Here is a 15,838-nt window from a genome sequence, read left to right as displayed (position 1 = left end):
CGTCACTTCGCATAACTCCTTTAGGGTCAATGAACAGATTTAAAGTCAATAATGAACTTTTTTGTGTATTTGGGTTTTACGGGTCAATGCATCATATTCTTCTCGTAAATGTGTTTTTTGGGTGTGAATAATTAACTTCATTCGGGCTGTTTTGAACTCTTCCGGGGTTATTTCATGGTTTGAGTAATCAGTTTCTCGCCTCCTTGGTGAGGCATTTGTGCAACCAGAGGTTGCAATTCAATAGATCGGAATTGTTTTGGCTTTCCAAATGGTTCCAATTATCGACTCCCACTTCCTCGGTGATTGCAGCTACTCGATGAGAAACGAAAGTGGTTCATGAACAGGGTGGTTTGTTTAGCCAAGCGAGAGCTATGGTTGAGTCAGTCCAAAAATAATTTTTATATTGGGTTAGGTGTAGTTGGGATAAGGTAGAGTTAACAAGGTTAGCTTGTAGAGCCGCCCCACAGAGTTCCAATCTGGGTAGGGATACGGTTTTAATGGGAGCAACTCTTGTTTTTGACACTAAGAGCGTTGTCCATATTTTATGCCCAATTAAAACCCTTATGTAAAGTGTCGCGGCATATGCTTTTTCTGAAGCATCAGAGAAACCGTGGAATTCAATGGTGGCTGTTGGGTTGAAATGGATCCATCTGGGTATTTCAATTTTGTTTATGTTTTCGCAATCCTTCATGAAACTGTTCCATCAATGAAGGGTGAGGGGTTTCAGGCTTTCATCCCAGTCAGTCATCTAGCCATATTTGTTGCATTGTTATTTTTGCCGTGATTATTATTGGGCTAAGTCAACCGGTTGGGTCAAACAATTTTGCTATGGCTGATAAAACTTCACGTTTGGTGTGTGCGGGTTTTTTTCTCCATTGGGTTGACGAGGAAGAAAATTGAATCCTTTTTGGAGTTCCATCGAATGCCCAGGGTTTTGGTGTTCTCGAGTTCCGAAAGGTTGAGTCTTTCCATCTCTAAAAGATGATCCTGTGGAAGTCCTTTCAGAATGTGTGGGTCATTTTCGCAGAGCGAATCCTGGAGACTTCCGAGCGGAAATGAGTTCATCTCGTGCTGACTTTGCAGTGGTCAGGTCATGAGTTCCAGCCAAAACATCATCTACATACAGTTCCTGTCGAAGTATTTTGGCTGCTAATGGGTGGGTTTCTTCTATATCATCGGCTAGCATCATGAGGGTACGGATCGCTAGATACAGCGCACAATTTATACCGAACGTGACTGTGTGCAATTCGAAGTCTTCTATTGTGTCTTCCGGGGACTTCCTAAATAGTATCCTTTGGAACCGAGTGTGATTAAGATCTACGAGTATTTGCCGGTACATTTTCTGAATATCCGCATTAAAAACGAATTGGAAGAGTCGCCAATTTGTGATCAGAATAGCAAGATCTTTCTGTAAAGTAGGCACGATATGTAAGACGTCATTTAAGCTTTTGTTATTTGACGTGCGGCATGATGAATTAAGTCTCTTCTTCTTCTTAATTGGCGTAGACACCGCTTACGCGATTATAGCCGAGTCAACAACAGCGCGCCAGTCGTTTCTTCTCTTCGCTACGTGGCGCTAATTGGATATTCCAAGCGAAGCCAGGTCCTTCTCCACGTGGTCCTTCCAACGGAGTGGAGGTCTTCCTATTCCCCTGCTTCCCGCGGCGGGTACTGCGTCGAATACTTTCAGAGCTGGAGTGTTTTCATCCATCCGGACAACATGACCTAGCTAGCGTAGCCGCTGTCTTTTAATTTGCTGAACTATGTCAATGGCGTCGTATATCTCGTACAGCTCATCGTTCCATCGAATTCGATATTCGCCGTGGCCAACGCGCAAAGGACCATAAATCATTCGCAGAACTTTTCTCTCGAAAACTCGCAACGTCGACTCGTCGAGAGAGGACTTTACTTTTCAATTGCCTACTCAGTCCGAAGTAGCACCTGTTGGCAAGAGTAATCCTGCGTAGGATTTCCAGGCTGACATTGTTGGTGGTGTTAATGCTGGTTCTTAATAGACGAAATTATCTACAACTTTAAAGTTATGACTGTCAACAGTGACGTGAGAGCCAAGTCGCGAGTGCGACGACTGTTTGTTTGATGACAGGAGATATTTCGTCTTGCCCTCGTTCACTGCCAGACCCATTTGCGTTGCTTCCTTGTTCAGTCTGGAGAAAGCAGAACTAACGGCGCGGGTGTTGAGACCGATGATATCAATATCATCGGCATACGCCAGCAGCTGTACACTCTTATAAAAGATTGTACCTGCTCGATTAAGTTCTGCAGCTCGAATAATTTTCTCCAGCAGCAGATTGAAAAAGTCGCACGATAGGGAGTCGCCTTATCTGAAACCTCGTTTGGTATCGAACGGCTCGGAGAGGTCCTTCCCGATCCTGGCGGAGCTTTTGGTGCTGCTCAACGTCAGTTTACACAGCCGTATTAGTTTTGCGGGGATACCAAATTCAGACATCGCGGCATAAAGGCAGCTCCTTTTCGTGCTGCCGAAAGCAGCTTTGAAATCGACGAAGAGGTGGTGTGTGTCAATTCTCCTTTCATGGGTCTTTTCCAAGATTTGGCGCATGGTGAATATCTGGTCGGTTGTTGATTTACCAGGTCTAAAGCCACACTGATAAGGTCCAATCAGTTTGTTGACGGTGGGCTCTAATCTTTCACACAATACGCTCGACAGAACCTTATACGCGATGTTGAGGAGGCTAATCCCACGGTAGTAGGCGCAGATTGTAGGGTCTCCTTTTTTATGGATTGGGCATAGCACACTTAAATTCCAATCATTGGGCATACTTTCGCCCGACCATATTTTTCAAAGAAGCTGATGCGTGCACCTTATCAGCTCTTCGCCGCCGTGTTTGAATAGCTCGGCCGGCAATCCATCGGCCCCTGTCGCTTTTTTGTTTTTCAGGCGGGCAATTGCTATTCGAACTTCTTCATGGTCGGGCAATGGAACGTCTGCTCCATCGTCATCGACAACAAAAACTACATTAAATGACGTACAATACAATCTAGTGATTCCCCGTGAAAAGGTATGCCAACTTGCGAGAACAAAAATGACGACCAGACTAATATAATCGCGGGATTCCCCGTAAAACGTAAACGAGAAGGGTTGCCATCTTGTGAGTTTTATTTCGCTATTTTATTATTTAACAAAGAAACAATGTTACGTAACGTGTTGTAAGAAAGACCTCCTCCCGGCCCTGTAACGCATCGTAACGTTTTACGAGACCCCCCTCCATCCCAAATTGCGTTACGTAATACTTGAACGCTCCCTATTTCACTTGTTGTGTTGCTCCGTATTCACTTGGATTGCTTGTATATCGCTGCTGTTGGCTGGATAATAATATGCCTTAAGGCAAAAAGCGCGGGAAAGTTATTCTTGGTTTCTCCTTTTTCACCTGTTGCGTGAAGTTGGGGCGGTTGATATTCCTCTGCATTACGCCTCTATTACTTTATGTACCCCTTAGCGAATAGAACTTTTTACCTAGTTATAATTACAAGGCGGCTGAAGGCCTCGTAGCCAGTGCTGCATTTATGTATTTATATAATAAAACTCCTTTTGTTATATGAATTATTATAAATAAATAAATAAATACTTTATGTACTTCGTGGGAGTAATGCAGAGGAGTATTTGTTTGGATTAAATTTATTTAAATTTATTAAAGAACTGCAATGAAAAATAAAAAGAAAATTCATTTTATTAGAAATATACATATATAAGCTTATTAAGAGAATATAATTTTAATAAAACATAATTTTCAGAATTTGTCTACCTACAACCACAAATTCTCACACATCCTAATCAATAAAGATCAGATCTTTTTCACCAGCTTGGCTCACGTGTACTACGTAACAAATACTAAAACTACTACTACAAACTATTTCCAACTTAATTCAACCCTGAAAGAAATAAACAGAACATTATTAGTTATTGAAGAATCTGAAATTAAAAAGAGAGAAATGCGTTTTAGTTATTTGACTAATGAACTTTTATTTCTTATATTTCTTTTACCTTTTATAAAACGGAGGTTGCTAGAAAAATTAAATATAGCCTACAATCTACGTTACCAGTTTCTTTAAATTTTGTTTTTTATTATACATATTATCTCGCCCTCACTTCATTTTTTGAAAAGCTCTTCCTGTTGGTGTACCAGCCATTTCGCATTTAAACAGTAAAACTGTGATGAGGAAATCTAAAAATTGATGCCTATGATTCAGGCAATCTTCAGCCTCGCTATACCACTCTGGGTATTTCTGTTTGGTAATTGCAGTAATCTGGGCTAAAATCATCGATTTTATACCCACTCTGCATGAATTTTCTATAAAGAGCTCTTTATAACAGTTCATTTGAAGGCGGCTTATTTCGGGTTCCTCCCAAGCCCAATCCAACCATATGTCAGGCTTGTTTTAGTCCGAATCTGTGTCAAATTTATTGATAAAATCAGATTTTGTACTAAACTTTGGCACTTGTTGCCTAGATTTCAGTATAGAGCGTATAAAACGATCACGAGATTGGGGGCCAATAACTTTAGAAGATGCCTCTGTCACCAGTTTGACGGTTCTCTCGACTGCCACGGTGTGAGAGGGGAATTCACTAAATTTCCATACCTCTGCAGTGTCTCCCGACAGCCCTTTTATGAGTTCTTCGTTAGAAACTGAACAAAGAAGTGGTGGAATAGTCAAGGTAATAGTCTTCCAGTTAATCATATCGTAATAATTATTAGCTTTGAAATTCAGCTTTGACACTTTATTACATCTAACCCTTCCATTTACAGGGTCAGACTCTGCTTCTCTGGCTGCCAGAAGACGGTCAAGGGCCAACTTTCTGACTTCTATCCGTTCACCAGTCATCATACTACTGTAAAGTATGTACTTGACCAAAATCTTTATTTCCTTTGTTGGTTTGTCAGTAGAAATGTATAATCTCAGAATTCTATTTGCACAGGTGAGCCAGCGAGATTTGCACATGTTACCTGGATGCATCGACGCTAAATCTGAGGAACATTGACCGGAAATAACAGCTTCTGATATTTTATAGAGATAAGCTTGGTCTGTGCTAAGTTGGGTCGGATTAATAACCTCAGAAGGTAATTGGCAGGATGGAAAACTTTCACTCTGTTTCAACGTGACAACAGGCAACTTCTCACAATCAGCACAGTTTACCTATGTCGCCAGAGAATGTATTTGGACTCTTTAAGACACCATCTATGTGTTCGAAAAGAACACGAAATGGAGGTTCATTGAAATGTAGAAGACAAACAACCCACTGTAATGGCCTACCTATTCTTTCTTCTAGCTTCCGAATGATTCCACCTTTCCAACCTGTGTTCCACATCAACTGAATTGTCTTGTAAATGTTGCCATATAGCTTGCGTCTCATCCTCAGCTGACCCGGAAGGAGAGGTGACGTGGCCAAAGTAATGACAATCATGTTCCGCTATAAGAGATATATGTTCCTCTTTGACTGTGTCGCGGTAGCACTTTTCACCTTCGCTGACTTGTGTAAGTGTATTGTCTTTTCGGCCGTCAAAATACAGCCCATATACAGAGTCAATAGTTTCGGTGTTTTGGAGCTTAACTCCAACACTTTTTTTTGCCCGACTAATCTTGCATTTGTCAGTGACAAGGCTAGCCTGATCCTCTGTTATCAAACCTGCTTTTTTGGCATCCAGAAAAGCAGATGAAACAATCAAGGCCGGTGCTCTATCACTTACTCCAAATCTTTGGGCAGCTAAAGCAGTGTGTTCTAATACTAGTGTGTTTTGTTTGGTTTTAGAGGATGGAAGAGAAAATTCATCATCAGCATCGTTTTTGGAAAAATCCATGTGCGACGCACCTACATTGTTGTCGTCTGTATGAGAGTCTGGCTGATCTGAGTGATCACGTGTTCTAGCTGATACTTTTCTGGTAAGTGTTGATGTTGCATGACGTTTTGAAAGCTTTTCTTTACGTTCATTTTTTTAATTCAGGTAGATCAACACTTCCAATGCGACCAATTCTTCTGGTTCTCTGGTCCAAGAGAAATTGTTGTTCATTGATAGGAACTTTCCTTTCCTTTGGACAAGTGCAAGAAGAAAAATAAATGCATTTACAAGCAGCGATGTCAAATAATTTCCCGGCAGAAGAGACAAAGTCGTCTCTTTAAGAGCTCAAACCTATTGTGTTCCTTAAAAACATTTGTTTAAGAGTCAGAAATTTCTTATGGTATGTGGTGAGCATTTGTACAACTCTGGTGTGTGAAACTATCGGAATAGATGACTTTTTGAAAGTATTTTCAACCTTTTTTGCAACTATTTTTGTAACCTCTTTACTCCTAGGTTCATAGTTGTCGCCTCGGAGTCGCCCTATACGAAATCTATCAAACTGATAATACAAAAGAACACCCTGGTAAGTAGGTAACTGGGACTCAGAGAGATTGTACGGATATATGCCAAACACAGGACATTTCTGTCTAAATTTAAATTTAGATACAGACATTTTGAGTTCTGTGTTCTGTTGAGAGAATATAAGTGATAGCACTCGGCGAAATCAACGACAAGGGTGAAGGAACTCGATGAAAAAATATTTACGTGGAGACCAGTCCGAACGTGTCGTATGGCGCAGGGAAATGAATGTAAGTGATAGAACTCGGCGAAATCAACGACAAGGGTGAAGGAACTCGATGAAAAAATATTTATGTGGAGACCAGTCCGAACGTGTCGTATGGCGCAGGGAAATGAATGTAAGTGATAGAACTCGGCGAAATTACCGACAAGAGTGAAGGAACTCGATGAAAAAATATTTGTGTGGAGACCTATCCGAACGTGTCCTTTGGCGTAGGTGAATGAATGTGAGGGATAGCACTCGGCGAAATCAACGTCAAGAAGTGTGGCCGCAAGCCGATTTTCACTTTGCGCTGTATCTCGGGAACGGTTCGTCCTACGGCCATGATCATATAAGTTATCGCGAGAAAACGACACACGCTAAAGTTATCGCGAGGAAACGACACACCCTAATTCCCGTCGTAATAAGAGCCTACCACTCTGCACATGTCGCTAAGTTAGCACATTTTGCGTGAGAACATTGGCCAGACATCAAAGTAAACTAACACCATGCACGAGGCGCAAGGTCAGCAAAACGTCAGCTGAGGAGCCACAACGCTTTGCGAGTTGGTGGCTTGAGCTAAGTTAGGGATAATTATAAGTTTCACTTTATACTTGACAACTAAGCCGAGATGACGCCAAATAAAGTAATTTTGAATTATACATTACATTTGAATAATTGGCGCCCAACGTGGGGCCCGCGAGTGAAAAGTTTAATAGAAAAATATAAAGTTCTTAACTCGACTCGTGTAACTACGACAGCTGGCTCACTTAAAATCAACAACAATCAACTACTTGGACTCAACGTGGACTTAAAGAAGAGACAACCTTTGGCCCGATCAACTAACCGGAAGAACCTGAACCTAATCTTAATCTATTCAAATCCAATGGAAGGGTAAGTGAGATGCTCGTTTCCTGGAATAAATATAGCAATAATTGTGAATAAAATAAAAGAAAGTGACAGAACAAAAATTAATGAGTGAAGGTCTGGAAGACCTTTTTAGAAATTTAAAGTTAGGAAGTCAGAAAGCAAATATGAACACAGAACAAATAAGCGAGTTAATTAAGGCGGAAGTTAGAAGTGCTTTGGCAGCACAAAGGTTGGAGTTCGATAGGAAGTTAGGAGCAATCCAAAACCATGTGACGGGCAGCAGGCCAAAGGTAGAAAAATAGCTAAAGGTATCTGTAAATCCACTAGTGACATGTGACATAACGCTTGATGCGATCAAATCACTTCCCGAATTTCATGGTCACATAGGCACATATGTGTCATGGCGCGAGGCGGCGCATAACGCTTATGAACTGTTCAAAAGGTACGATGGCAGTGAACGACACTACCAAGCAGTTACCATTTTGAGGAACAAAATAAGAAGGGCTGCCGATGCGGTCCTCTCATCATTTAGTACTGTGCTGAATTTTAATGCCATTATAGCACGTTTAGATTTTACGTACGGGGACAAACGTCCCGTATATCTTATAGAGCAGGAATTATCTACCTTAAGACAGGGTTCTAGGTCCTGTTTGGAATTCTACGATGAGGTAGAAAAGAAGCTAACGTTACTAGCTAATAAGACTATAATGTCTTACGAGAGTAGCGTGGCAGAAATTATAAACGAAAAATATAGGGCAGATGCCCTAAGCGTTTTCATTTCCGGCTTAAGGAAGCCCTTATACGATATTTTTTTCGCTTCACGGCCGTCTGACCTTCCGTCTGCTCTTGCTTTAGCACAGGAGGTAGACTCAAACCATGAGCGGTATGCATTCACGGCCAATTGTGCTGCCAGGAACGTCGAGGGCAACCACATTAAAAAAAAAATAATAATATAATTTCAAGCCAGAACAACCATAGGACAAATACTTACGATCCACCCTCAGCTCATAAGAGCCCACACTACTATAGTAATAGGCAGTACAAACCCGGACATGCACCTCATTTTACGGAAAATCAAAGGGTAAATAACGGACGTAACAGCGACAGACTAGTTAGAGCGGAACCAATGGACGTTGATCCATCCTTATCAAAATTTAAACATCAATCGTTCGACAGAGACCGAGGTGCCTATCAAGGAAACAGTAATAGAACGCAACAGGGCTATCAACAAAAACGTCCAGAAAATTCTGGACATTACACAGGACCAAAGATCCAACGTGTTAATCATCTGAAGGAGGAAGTTGAGCTACAGAGTGAATCATTGTACGGTGCAGAAGCCGAACAAGCGGCGGATGACGTAAGTTTAGATCAACTTAATTTTTTAGAAGAAGGACCCTCCTACCCTGGATTTCAAAGTCCCTAGGAGGGAAGGAAGTAAAACTCCTTATCGATACCGGTGCGTCGAGGAGTTATATGAAACCAACACCGGCTTTAAGGACACAACATTTCAGGGACACATTCTCTGTAAAATCTATTCACGGGGTTACTTCTATCATGGAAAAATGCTACATAAAAATATTTGGCGTAGTGGCAGAATTTTTAATCTTACCGGACTTAACATCATTTGATGGCATGATGGGGCTCGACATACTAAACAGGGTCCATGCGAACATTGACCTTAAATCGAACACAATAAACCATGATTTTGGTGAGGAGGAAATCTTCTTCATTTCCAGTCATGACGTAAGCCATCTTAGGCTTCAAACAAATCTAGTACCAACAGACGTTAGGGAAGATTTTTCTAGGATGATCAAAAGGATGAATGGGGTTTTTGCTGACCCCAATGAGGCACTACCATACAATACAAAAGTGATAGCAACAATTCGCACGGAGGACGAAACACCAGTTTACTCAAGATTATACCCGTACCCACTGAGTGTAGCGGATTTCGTGGACTAAAAAATCAAGGACTTGTTAGCAAATGGAGTTATCCGGCCATCAAGATCACCGTTTAACAACCCTATATAGGTGGTAAAGAAAAAGGGGGTAGACGAAAACAGACAGGCAAAGCAGAGATTAGTTATTGATTTTCGGAAGCTCAATGAAAAAACTATCGGTGATAAATACCCAATTCCTGACATAACAAGAATTCTTTCCAATTTGGGTGGTAGTAAATACTTCACCACTTGGGACTTAAAATCTGGTTTCCATCAGATTAAACTATTGGAGCGTGATAGGGAAAAACAGCTTTCTCTGTCAAGAATGGCAAGTATGAATTTTGCAGATTACCTTTTGGATTAAAAAACGCGCCGAGCATCTTTCAACGCGCCATAGACGACGTATTAAGAGAGCATATTGGGAAAAGCTGTTTTGTTTATGTAGACGATGTCATTATTTTTTCGGAAAACAAACAGCAGCATCTGAAAGATATAGAACCAATTTTAAATGAATTATTTAGGGCCAACATGAGAGTGTCGGTTGAAAAATCCAAATTTTTTAGGACTGAGGTCGAATACCTGGGGTTCTTGGTTTCATAAGGAGGAATAAAAACGTGTCCAGACAAAGTCGACACAATACGAAGTTTCCCTGAGCCCACCACTATAAGGGGACTCAGATCATTCCTAGGTTTAGCGGGTTATTATAGATGTTTTATAAGGGAATAGAATATCAAAACCATTGTCGAGCATCATGAGAGGCGAAAACGGTCGAGTTACTGCGTCCCAATCAAAAAAAATCAGAATTGATTTGACGGATGAACAGAAAAAGACCTTCGAAACAATTAAAGAAATTTTAGCGTCAGAGGATGTAACTCTGACGTATCCAGATTTTAACAAACCATTTGACCTAACTACTGACGCGTCGGCTCATGCTATAGGCGCCGTCCTCTCTCAGGAGGGTAAACCGATTAACATGATTTCTCGCACTTTGTCCGGGAGCGAGGAGCATTACGCTACCAATGAAAGGGAATTGTTAGCTATTGTATGGGCATTGAAAGCTCTCAGAAACTACCTATATGACGTAAAAAAACTTAATGTTTATACTGACCACCAGCCGCTGACCTTTGCGGTTTCGGATAGAAATCCTAATTCGAAAATTAAAAGATGGAAAGCCTTCATAGACGCAAAGCTAATCTACAAACCAGGAAAGGAAAATGTGGTGGCAGACGCTCTATCTAGGCAACATATAAATGCTTTAGATAACACGAGCGTCGAGACAATTCATAGCGAGGAATCATCAACCCATACAATTGAAAGATCGGAAAAACCGGTAAATTGCTTCCGCAACCAGATTATTGTGGAGGTAGGTACAGAACCTCAAAGAAAAACTTTTATAATTTTTGGAAAAAAGACAAGGCATATCATTTCTTACCGAGAAAAAAAGGATTTATTAAAACTTTTACAGGAGGCCGTGAACACAACAGCAGTAAACGCAATACACTGCGATCTGCATGCACTTGCACAGTTTCAACACGAACTGGTCGAAATGTTTCCAACAGTTAAATTCAGCCATACGGAGAAATTCGTTAACGACATTACGAATCCGAATGAGCAGCAGGAAATTATCGCTGCTGAACATAACAGAGCGCATCGAGCAGCGCAGGAGAACACAAAACAAATTCTAGAGGATTATTTCTTTCCAAAAATGGAGAAAAAAGTTAAACAATTTGTGGGAAATTGTCGAACTTGCTCGCGGGCGAAGTATGATCGGCACCCAAAGAAACAGCTTATTGCTCAAACGCCCATAACAACATATTGTGGAGAAATTCTTCACATCGACATATTTTCTACCGGGTCCAAGTTCTTCTTGACGTGCATCGACAAGAACGATAGTAGATGCCAAACCACAGCTCCTTCAGTTACTCAACATGTTTTTCGGTACTCGAATAGTTTATTCCGACAATGAGAAGTCGCTGAATTCACACAGCATCAAAGCTACATTAAAGAATCACTTCAATATCCACATTGCGAATGCTCCACCACTACATAGTACATCAAATGGTCAGGTGGAGCGATTCCATAACGCACTAATGGAAATAGCACGATGCCTTAAACTTGACAAAAATCTTGATGATGTTGAGGAAATTGTCCTTTTAGCTACGATTGAGTATAACAGGTCCATTCACACAGTAACGTGGATGAAGCCCCTTACCGTATTTCGTTCAATTAAAGATGACAACCAAATACTATGCCGCTTAAGAAACGCACAGGAAAGAGAACTAACAACTCATAATAAGAACAGGCAGGATAGGGAGTTCCCTGTTGGAGAAAAAGTACTTGTTAAAAATAACAGGAGACTAGGCAATAAGCTTATGCCTCTTTATACTGAGGAAGAGGTGGAAAAGGACTTGGGTACAACAGTTTTAATAAAAGGGAGGAGGGTCCATAAGGACAACCTTCGTTAAACTTAATCTAGAACCTAGGTGTTTCTAATGATAAACAATTAACAAAAAGTTTCATATATGTTTTTAGGATTTTCATAACTTTGGCCATATCAATATCGGCAACGACAGGAAGGTTAATCGACTATACCAATGCAAGGTACATTCCGGTGGTCGGTGAGGACCTTGTAATTTGGGAGAATTCAGGACACATCAAGCATGTTACCAACTTGACACTTTACGAATTACTGAGAGACGAGACAATTAATGCCACAGACCACTTTCCTCAGTCACATATGAGGAAGTTACTAGACGCGGACATAAACCAGATAAGTCGACTGATACAAATGATAAACGCTCACCACAGACAGACGAGACTCTGAATGCCCTAGGGAAAGTCCTGAAATACATTACCGGAACTCCTGACCATGACGACTTCAATAGATTAATGAACACAGAAGAACAGCTAATTAACTCGCAGGACAGACAGTTTACCATAAACACTCAAGTACAGAAAGAAATCAATAACCATTACAGTAAATAAAATCCTGAAATTAACAAAAGAAAGAGAAATAAACACTGGTCACCTTTATGACATACTTCTGGCTAGAAACAGAGCAATTATTACGGAATTAAATAACATTATAACAGCTGTCACTTTCGCCAAAATTGGGGTCTTAAGTCCCATTCTCTTAGACAGTAACGAAATAAATTTCATAACAGGAGACGAGCACTTCACTGACCTTACCGTGGCCGATGTTATGGCAGTAGCTAGAATTAAGATATTACAGTATAATAACATAATTTACTTTTTAATAAGATATTCGATTCCTATGTTTAGATGTAAGAAAATTACTATTTTACCAGTAGCTCATGGCCACCAAATCCTGCACCTTGAAGAATCCATCTTAGCCAAGTGTTATAACCATACCGTAGCCGTAAAGAACTGCAGCGACACAACACCAACGTTTTGCTTACCATCTCCGACTACATCATGCGCTCTGCAGCTACTGACTCGCAACACCGCTAATTGCAGTACAACATTTAACAACCTCACACCAATTTCACCGATAAGTGACGGCCTTGTTGTCATCAATGACCAATTGGCTGTCATCGAGGAAAATAATGAGGTCCATATTACGGTCAACGGAACATATCTCGTGGTCTTCAAAAACAACATAAAGATTAATGGTACGACTTTTTATAACGAAAATTCTACGTTGCCTCTAAAACCTGAAACTCCATGGGCTTCTACAATCAACTTGACGCAGCACACAGAAATATTAAGCGCTTCTTATCTTCACCAGGTGAATATAGAGAATGTTCAAAGGATCAATCACCTGCAGCGATCAATACATTATGGCCACGTTACAGGTTTCTCAGCCTATGGTGTCTTATTAACCATGGCATTCACTGTTTACGTCCTTCTCAGGATAGGGAGGACCAAGAGAGAGATTATCATAGCCAGGTCCGTTGAAACTACAATTAAAACCGCTTCTTTGAGGACCGAGGACGTTCCCCATTTAGAAGGGGAGGAGTTATCGCGAGAAAACGACACACCCTAATTCCCGTCGTAATAAGAGCTTACCACTCTGCACATGTCGCTAAGTTAGCACATTTTGCGTGAGAACATTGGCCAGACATCAAAGTAAACTAACACCATGCACTAGGCGCAAGGACAGCAAAACGTCAGCAGAGGAGCCACAACGCGATGCGGGTTGGTGGCTTGAGCTAAGTTAGGGATAATTATAAGTTTCACTTTATACTTGACAACTAAGCCGAGATAACGGCAAATAAAGTAATTTTGAATTAAACATTACATTTGAATAATTTATATACCATTTTGGTAGCAAATGACGTGACAAATAACTTTTATTTTATATGTACATTTTGCTATGAGATGCGTATTTCAGGCGCTAGGTAGACAATTTCACGATTTAAGGTGAATTTCCGAAATTTCAAGGCCGGAGTTGGGGTTGAAGATGCAATCCGATCTCAAAACAAAAAGTTGCATTGGAATCAGGAAGTACTAAGGCAACTTTTCCGCACTATTAGAAATCCCGAATCGAAAAAAGTCCGGAATCGACCCACCCTAATGGACAATAGCCTTGCAGCAATATATTGCATCTCGTGTGCCGATGGATGATTATTAGATCCTAAAGTTGCGCGAATTCTATAAATAAAAAGTATTCCAATGCATCCTGGTTCATCTTCCGTAATAGTGTGAATGGCACATTCGAATATTCTGCGAATATATCATCGCTTAATACAATCATTGCATTTATCGTAAAAACAAATGAGTCTAGACACAATATTTGGTTGTTAGGCTTTTTTATATTTTTTATGTACAGGATGTGATCTTTCAACCTGTTAATTTTTTCAATACAATCTCTTTGTATTGGCCGTCTGCGCGGATTTGAATTGCAAAGCGTCTTACAATCCCATTCGTCGAACAGATCATTCATCCTTTTCACCAGCAGTTGGGCTGCTTTGGCGCATTTTTTTAAATGCTCATCGGAGCCCAACAAATTTTTTTTTATTGCCATGTCAATTGCCGCGGCGACCGAACTACTAAATACTTGTGTAGCTCTTGACACCGACATTTTTTCCATACTTCCGGGGTATACATGCGAATATATTAATTTTGGGCACATTTTAAAATTAACATTCGCTTGGTCTATGGCATATATTTTTTGCACAGCTTTAAACGATGCCAGCCCATCTTGCGTTCCGGTGTCATATTTAAGAATCATATTGCGCATGCAATTTATTAAATGGCAATAGTCAAACATCATATATATTTTCTTTCTATTGTGATATAAATATGGCTTTTCTGGCGATGTGCCCAATATTAGCCTAAATCTGGCATTTTGGGTACCCTGATCGCATATTATTGCTTTGATTGTAAGCCCGATTCCCTCTGAGACATTTAAATTGCTCTGGAGCAAATTCAGCAATCTCTCACTGCTCACACCATCTTTTGCCACATAATTGGAAATGACATATTTCCATTTTGCGACTAAGCCTTTCAACTTATAAAAGAAAGCAGCACGTATTGCCGACCACGCTTTCCCGGTGACCTTCTCCATTATCAACGAAGCCATCAATGCGTTCTTCAGGTTTCCTGTCTTGAACAATTTTTTTTTAAATTGTTCAAAACTTTTTCTTCGATATCGGGGCAGACATACCGGATCGGACGCCAACGCAAAAGTGTTTTTTTGTGGTACAATGCAAAGCCCAAATCATCGCGCATAAAATTATACGCCTTAGTCGACATATAGTTGATGTTCAATGCCATTGCTTTCTCCTTTTCGTTGTAGGAGTTCTTTTTCTTTACAATCATCTTTGCGAGTGTAATTGCATGCTCATTTGCATCTCCTGTTAATATTATATATTTTTCTTGGTCTTGACATTTTCTTGTCAATAAGAAAACTTTCCTTTTCAGTTCCTTAATTTTTTGGTCTGTTTCAAAAAATTATTTTGAAAACGCCTAGCTACTCGAGCGTAATGCTCGTGGTCGCAAACAGAGGTATTCTCTTCATCTTTGCACTTCATTTCTATTTTATGAAGGCGTGTATATTTTTCGAATTCTTCGAATGATATGTCATTTGAATTTCCAATCTTAGGTTGTGAATTCTTGGTTTTGTAACATCATATGTTTTTAAAACCGGCGGCAAAACTCACTGAGATGACTGCTGCCTACTTTCGTCGAATTCTAAATTTCGTACAGGAAGAGCTTCATTGATAATTCGGTGCGACGATACATCTTTTTTGTGAAAATGTCTTTCACATATATATACATTTTTTCTTAATGGAAACTGAAGATTGCAGACCATTACCCAATTATTCCTAGCAACTTTCGTTTAAGGAAATTTGAAAAATTTTTCTCCACCGGCACAGTTGCTAACGCAGCAACTTTTTAATGGAGGTGCCGGTTCAAATAATTGGGTTAGGGCCTCATCTACAAATTGCAAATAAATATAAATATAAATAAAAAAA

This window comes from Bactrocera dorsalis, chromosome 6, assembly GCF_023373825.1.
Source record: "Bactrocera dorsalis isolate Fly_Bdor chromosome 6, ASM2337382v1, whole genome shotgun sequence".
In the NCBI taxonomy this organism is placed as follows: domain Eukaryota; kingdom Metazoa; phylum Arthropoda; class Insecta; order Diptera; family Tephritidae; genus Bactrocera; species Bactrocera dorsalis.
The sequence above is the reverse complement of the archived record's forward strand: the minus strand, read 5'-3'. Positions refer to the sequence as shown.